This window comes from Crocodylus porosus, unplaced genomic scaffold (assembly GCF_001723895.1).
Source record: "Crocodylus porosus isolate Cpor-Errol unplaced genomic scaffold, CroPor_comp1, whole genome shotgun sequence".
Taxonomy (NCBI): domain Eukaryota; kingdom Metazoa; phylum Chordata; order Crocodylia; family Crocodylidae; genus Crocodylus; species Crocodylus porosus.
The window spans coordinates 60,139,481-60,147,154 of NW_017728948.1; the positions used below are offsets into that span (position 1 = coordinate 60,139,481).

At 46.7% G+C, this 7,674-nt stretch overlaps 1 long non-coding RNA gene across 1 annotated transcript in view; it reads right to left on the minus strand.

The window, feature by feature from the left end:
• The window catches only part of LOC109321899, a 16,399-nt gene extending 8,976 nt beyond the window's left edge, over nt 1-7,423 (minus strand). Inside the window, exons 1-2 of the long non-coding RNA XR_002104203.1 lie at nt 7,412-7,423; nt 2,573-2,574 (exon numbers count right to left, since the gene is read on the minus strand). This is a non-coding gene — a long non-coding RNA (uncharacterized LOC109321899). The remainder of the gene's footprint in view (nt 1-2,572; nt 2,575-7,411) is intronic.
• Between the last annotated feature and the right edge of the window lie 251 nt (nt 7,424-7,674).

Below are 7,674 nucleotides of genomic sequence, written 5' to 3' on the forward strand. Positions count from 1 at the left end.
TCTGGAACCAACTTCCAAGTGAAGTGGTGCTGGCTCCTACCTTGGGGGTCTTTAAGACAAAGCTAGACAAACACCTTGCTGGGGTTGTTTGACTCCAGTACTCTTTCCTGCCATGGCAGGGGGTCAGACTTGATGATCTGCTCAGGTCCCTTTTAACCCTACAAACTATGAAACAATGAAACTATCCTGTGTGAGAGTGTGGGAAATCACACTCATCCATCTGGACATCATCCAGCAGCTAGTTACCAGGGGATGCAGCTTTCTGCCCCTGTGCCAGCAGTCAACTGTCCCATGCAGGGCCACCTACTGCACCCTATGCCTGCCAAGCATCCTGATTGGGTCACTGACTTCCGTGTGGCTGGCAAGAACAAGGCCACTCAGGATGCCATGGATGCCAGGGTGCTCTGGCATCACCTTTAGACTGTTGAGCACTGGTTCTGGGCCCATGTCACCAGCGGTGACTGGTGGGAACAGATCATCCTGAACACCTAAATGCTGATCAGGACTTTCTGCATGCACCAGACCAGCTTCATGGACATTGCCACCCAGGTGGCCCTCCACATAGTTTGCCAGGAGGTCAGTATGTGGCCACCCCTCACTCTGGGGAAGCAGGTGGTCATCAACATCATGAAGTTAGCCACCCCCAACATTCTCTGCTATGGCACCAATCAGTTCAGTGTGGAACGTCCATGATTGGAGAGGCTGTGTGGGATGTGTGCCTAGTAATTCGGAACATCCTGGCCATCTGCTTCATCCACCTCATCAACACCTTGTTGCTAGTTTCCACCACATGGGCTTTCCCTACTTTGTGGGGGCCATGGAGGGCACCCACACACCCATCTTCTTCCCACCCTAAGGTACCTGGGCATTTATCAACCACAAAGACTGTTTCTTTGTCATCCTGCAGGGCATCATCGACAACCAGGGCCGCTTGACCTGCATCTTTGTCAGCTGGGTGGGCAGTGCCCATGATGCCAAAATCTTCCACAACTCCCCACTCACCCAGATGATGAAGAATGGCTACTATGCTTCAGGAGTCTCTAGTATCATCATTGGTGCCATCATTGTCCCTCTCATCATCATCAGGGACCCATCTTACCTCCACCTGCCCTGGCTCATGAAGCGCTACATGGGACAACTGGACCACTTAAAGGAGCGAACGCTTAAACTACTGCCTGAACAGGTGTCACATGACTCTGGAGTGCACCTTTAGCCACTCTGAAGTGCACTGGCAGGCTCCCAGCATATGCCTTAAGGTGAAGGAGGAGATCATGCTGCATCTTGTTACCACCACATGCATCTTCCACAACATCTGCAAGACCAATGGGGAGATCTTTTGCAAAACTTGGGCAGAGGAGATGCAGATTGTGCACTGAGCATGCATGGTGCTGGGATGCTGGAGACAACAGCTGCTACCCAGATGTTGGGGGCACTGGTCCTGCACAACGGCAGGGAGTTTGGGTCTGCAAAGCCCTGGCTAACTACCTCTTCACCCTTGGGAACAAGGAGCACTCCTTAGATAAGTAGGGCCAGAGGGCTTTGAATCCCAGAGTGCCCATGCCCCGGCATGGACTCCTCCAGCCCTGTGTCCTAGGCAGCACTGCCCACAACCCAGGCTGCTTGGATACCATTCCCATTCCTTTCATCCCCTGAGAAACACACACTGGGAGTAAGGGAACGTGGTCTGATGTGTGAGGGAGAGATGTGCCTTGTTTACAATGTTGCAGTTGCCAAAATTTATTGTTTTTAATAAAGAAAACCTGTTGAACATTGCCTGTGTCTCAACCTGGTCCCTCTTCCCATTGACACAAACTGCTGTTGGGGGGTTGGCCAGAAAGCCTCTCCCACCACCTCTGGCCCAGGGGGCTATGGGCTCTTTGTGGGAGGCAGTGCTGGTACCAGTCAAGGGTATTATAAGTGGTGGCAAAGCAATCCAGGACCCAGTCTGTAAACTCCTTCTCCTGTTGCTGGGACTCTGTCAGCTCCACAAAGGTGCAGGTTGCCTCCTCAAGACAGCAGGTGGCCATCTTGCGTTCCTGTTCCTGCACCTCAGCAACCTGGGTTTAGGCATCCAGCCTGAGAGTGACCCCCTTCCATGCCTGGAATCTCTTTTCATGCTGCTTTGCAGCTCGTGGTGCCAGGAGTTGGCTGTGTGCTCAGTGCTCAGAGGCAGTGACCAAGGCCTACAGCATCTCCTCCTTGCTTCTTCAATGCCTTCTATGGACATCCCTCATGAGCTCTGCAGCTGTGTGGCTCCCTGTCCTTGAGCTGGCATCACATTCTCTGTGTGCTGTCTTCCCTCACACAGGTGGTGTTTTTGCAGTTTGGCAGGGGAGACACAGAGCCTTTGTGTGATGTTACAACTTTTGCTTATAACATTTGAATCGATGGGTGAAGAGTACAGAAGTTTAATGTACTGGTCTCACCTAAATCGATTCTAACTGAGTGTGCCTCACAGCAGGTCCATCTTAGACTGCTTGTGCCATTTTAAGACTGGTCTATGTGCACCCAACTTCTGTATGATTATGGTTTTAGAACAATTTATGTTCACTTAAAGTGTTCTAAGTATAACGTCTGTATGTGCCCTTAGTTAATCTTACTGATGTTGGTTCAAGAGTGAATCTAGCCCCTTGTGTCTGAATTATCTTTTATAGGAAGTCCAGAACAGAATTGACTGTTTTTGACAGCTGCATCATGCAGTAAGTCAATTAATTTATAACTCTTTGATGTTTGTGGCAGGAGTCCTACTCTCGGAGCCCCTCTGGACATGCGGCTCCGCCCTCCTGCAATGGGCCAACCGCCTGCTTACTCGCCTGCCACTCTTTGATCTTACTTTTGATTAATAGATGATTGGAATCAGCGGGAGGCTGCCCATTTTTATGCACCCCGATGACAGGGGGCGCTGTCTATGGCTCCTTTTCCTCCCCTACAGCACAGCCCAAGCCTCGCAGATGGTGCTGGTATGATCTGACTTGGGCCTTGTTATTATGTCTCGTCCCTTTGTTTGCTCTTGGGGCTCCTCGCTGCCCCTCCTCACTCTCGGGGCTCCTCGCCATCCCCTAACTCAGGGCTTCTCACTGCAACTCCTCACTCTTGGTGCTCCTCGCTGCCCCTTTTAATCAGGGCTCTTCGCTGCCCCCTAGCTCCGGGGCTCTTCGCTGCCCCCTTTAGTCGGGCTCTTCACTGCCCCCCTAGCTCTGGGGCTTCTTGCTGCCCCCCTAGCTCCGGGGCTGGGCCAATGCACCCCCAAACAAAGCTGCGCCCTCTCCAGCACCAGGAGACCCCACGCTATTGTGGAGCTCCTATGAGGCCTCCTCCAACCCCTTATAGCCTCACTTGGTCCTCCAGTGAAACAGAAAACACAAAACGCAAAGCCCCCAGGCTACAACATAAAAGCTAGACCATTCTGGTCAAAATACGAATCTCTCCCTACCAGAGAGAGAGAGCGAGAGTGCATCAACCCTCAGCAGGATCCGGGGGATGTTCCAATCGTCAGAGTTCTCCCCTTTATTCTGTCTGAGTTCCTCCTCCCTCGGCCGCCGGAGAGGAACTGCCCTCCTGGCCTTCTGCCTGGGCTTAAGAAGGGCTAAGCTCCGCCCCTTCCTGGCTCTAGGTTTCCCTGGTTGCTAGGGCAACCAGCACCTACACAGTCCTGGTGACTGGCAGCTGCGCTTCCCCCTTCCCGCCACTAGGGGTCTCTCCCGAGCCGTTTCTGCTCTCAGTCGCAGGGCACCTGAGAGCTCTGTGACAATGTTGCTTAGTCCATGTAGCTGGTTGTCTGGGGCAGTCCCTTCCCTTGTCCTTTTACTGCTGCTACTTGTAAGTTCATCTTTGATGGGATGATATATTTGATTCTAATGAAATAGTAACCAATCATTCATTGGCTTTGCTATTTGAGGAAAGAGATGAATGATTTTCTGGTAGTAGGTAAAGAAACTTAGCCAGTTATAAAATTAGTTTTAGTTGGTGGTGTTGAAAGAATGCAAACGATAAAGGTGTCAGATGTGTCCATCTTCTAGCATTCAGCAGACAGCATCACTTCCAAGTATCTTACCTCTCTCAAAGGAGTTATAATAAGATGCTTTCAGTTTAATTCCATGTTTCTGTGGCAGAAGACTTAGGTAGTCTCTTTCAGTCCTATGTCATATGTCAGAACCCTTAGACTGCTAAGGCTAAATAGCATATAATTCAAACACTGGTATTAAACTTTTAGTACCAAGGTCTTAAGATTGTATTTTGGGGACAATTAAAATATTTCTCCTTGGTTCAAGCATGCATAACTTATCTGAACTGTTATTTTGGTTGTAGTTCACAAGAGCTTCCACTTTTGCTACACCAACATGAGAAATATGCATTTTCACACTGTTAATGAAACAAAATGCTGGTGCTTCACTAGGTCAATAGAGGGAGTAGTGTTCGACTATTATCTCCACAGAAGTAATGGGGAATTTTCTGATGATTTCTGCTTAAATGATTTCTTGTCAGATAATGCTAAATCATAACAACTGAACATTTGTTGTGGGAAAATATCTTTTTTGAGAAAAATTTTGTTGGGAAATATTTCTCAGCTCCAGGGACCTCTTTATGGTCAAAGATGAAGTGACTTGCTTCAAAATAACCAGTGGTGTAGTGGGTAGGGAAATAACCTAGGATGAAGGAGGCAAAGTTTCAAGTCCCTATTTTGTGTCATTCACTTCATTGACTTCAACTTCAGCCATCAACATCCTGTGTGAATACCCTCACCATTGGCTATCCTACCTATGGGGTAAATCTTTTTCAAGCTGTTCTGTTACAACTGTTTTACTTTGTATAAATTAAATATTTATTGAAGTTCAAGTCTCTGCTACACTCTTCAACATCCTAGGTGGGTACTTTTATCTCTTCTTTATAGTTTCCTTTACTTCTCTTCTGAAACTGGTTACAAAAATTGCTTATACCTACAGGTAGAACATACTCTTTTCTGGGTTTGTCTTTGTGTTTCCTCCTATAAATATCAGTGTGTTTAATATGTTCTAAACACTTGCTGTAATGTACTTATGGCTTGTATACCTTTTGATTAATTAATAACATCAGTACTGGTTTTAGTTCCTTTATTCATCAGCGAGTCAACCTTTGAGGCTTCTTCTCCATTGGGAGAAAGTACTATTTAACTGGCTTATGTTCATACCATCACTCAACATGAGTGATTGCATGAAATGATGCTGCCTTAGCATGGTTCTGTTCCCTATCTTCTGTTTCTTTATCCTTCACTTACAACAGTATGCAACTTCTCAACTAAGATCTAATATACAGCCTGAATCTCTCTTGAATGACATCTTATCACTGTCTGAATGCTGTCATTCTTGATCATGTCAGGAGTGAAGGAAGGAACGTGTTCAGTACAAAAACATTCATATCCTAGGTCAGTCAGCGTCTTGTGAGGCAAACAATTTTTTGGTCTTAAATCAAATGCTCAGATTAAAAAAAAAAAATCCTGACTCTTCAGGCTATTATGCTACTATTAATAGCTGCAGGTAAAGTTCAGTTGCATCTTTTATCTGATAATAGGACCTCAAGATTCTTCTCAGTTTTGGCAGGCTCTGATCAGTTTTTCCCTTCAAGTTGCTCCTGAGGCTATCTTGGGCAGCCTCCCCTGATTACTGCTTCCATTATCCCTGTCCCCATGTGCCTTTTGTGAATCCCACATTCAATTTGATAAGCCAAACTATTTAGGCTTCATCTGTCCTTTTGTAGAAAGTTGCCAATCAGTTCTGTTGTTTTGAAGTCCTTCTTTTAAAGTGGTTCTGTTTGATGGAGTGGGAAAGTGACAGATTTTTCACAGCGGCTTGGCTTTTAATTCCCTTCCTGCTTTCCTAAAAGGATATTTCAAGCAACTTTAATTTTTCACTACATTTTTTTTCTGTCTTGCCTTTACTTTAGTTGTCTTGCTTTAGTTGTCTTTTGCTAGAATATTGAGCGGTAGAATTTTATCCTTTAATTCCAGCAGTGTAGGCAACCCCAGATCTTCCAATTCTTCTTGCTGTTCCTCTTCAAATTGCCTCCTATATAGTTGATTAAAGGTAGTTGGCTTTTGCTGTAATTTCCTGTGATTTATCACAGATTTTTTCCTATTGCTTATTCTTCAGCTGCTGTTAAATTTCACCTACCTCCGTGTGAAGGGCCAATGACTTCTTCCAGTGATAGTGCTCTCAGACTGCTAAGGGCCAGATCCAGGTTTTGAGCTCATTGGGTTTTGGGCCACCAGAAACTGAAGTCTTGAGAGTGGCTGTGGGAGAGATACTCCCTAAGCAGCTTCATTGTTGCATTTTCAGATTTGGTACATGGTGGCAGAAGCTCAGGAACATCCCTGCTGGGATACATCATGGACAGGTGTAGATGTATCTTTAGGAAATTCCAGAAAACTCAGAGGCACCTAAAGGCAGCTAATAGGAAATGTTAACTACTTTTCTCCAGAGCTTATATACTTGATGGTACATTAGGTACTTTCATTTTTATTTAGATCCAGAAATAATTTACAGGTATGTCCAGATAGATTTGCCTCAGACAGATCAGATCATTGCAATTCAGGCTCTTATACCTAGGTCAACAAACTTTACTCATTCAGACCAGGTACCCCTCCTCTGGGGATAAGAGCTTAATGAGGTGCTGGTGGGAATACCTTATAGCATTTTGTCTAATAGCTTAGCAGCTAAATCACTCGCCTAGAGAGTGGGAGGCCTGAGCTCTAGGGGCCCCTCAGCCCAAGAGGTCTGAAATGCACATCTTCCATTTTCTAGAAAGATTCCTTACCACCAGGCTATAGAACAGCTGGCGTGAGAAACTCCTCTACTCCTTCTCTTGAAGCTGACCCATCGTAAACAGGAGAATACAAGAGTAATGGAAATATGCCCCTTGCAGAAATTCAGTCAGAGACATAATGGTAGTGGGCTGTGTCCTGCCTCGGATGGCCATTCCTTCCAGTCTGCCACCTCTTCCGTGGAGCATTGGGGCAGCCACAGGTGGCCAGAACCCTCCAGCTGGGCCTAGTGACACAACCACTCCCTGCCACTGGAGAGGCTAGCCAGAGCCAGGCAACCCTTCACCCCTGACAATATACACCCTGCATCCAGAAGAGGAAGTGCCTGGGCAACAAGGTTCAACCTTGTGCTTTGGTTGCTGTGCTCTTGGTTTGTGTCTCTATTGGCTCTCTGATGGATTCTCTGGGTACCTGACCTGGCTTACCCATGGCATGTGAGCTGGCCTGAGCCTTTGGCTCCCTGACCTGACTGTGGTTTGATCTCCTGGATTCCTGACTGGGGTAGCCTGCTGATCCTGTGCTGTGCCTGAACCTCTGGATCTCTGCTCGGTTCCCCTACACTTGGACTCTGCACACTTTCCTTGGATCTTGGCTGCTTCTCCTGGAGCATTTAACTTGGAGGGTGGGAAATAGGGGCTTTGGCCCCTGGGTTGTTCTGGAGTGACTCTAAGCAATGTGCTAGCAATATGCAGTAGGTTTTGGCTCCAGTTCTAAAACTGTCCCTAGTCTAGGAGAGTAAAATTTGGTAAGCTAGGCAAGAGAGTCTAAATTGCAATGATCTGATCTCTCTGAAAGGCAAATCTGTGTAGAAGTACCTGTAAATTATTTCAGGCCAAGTGGCAGGGACAAAATCACTTGGAAGTACCTAAATGGCACTT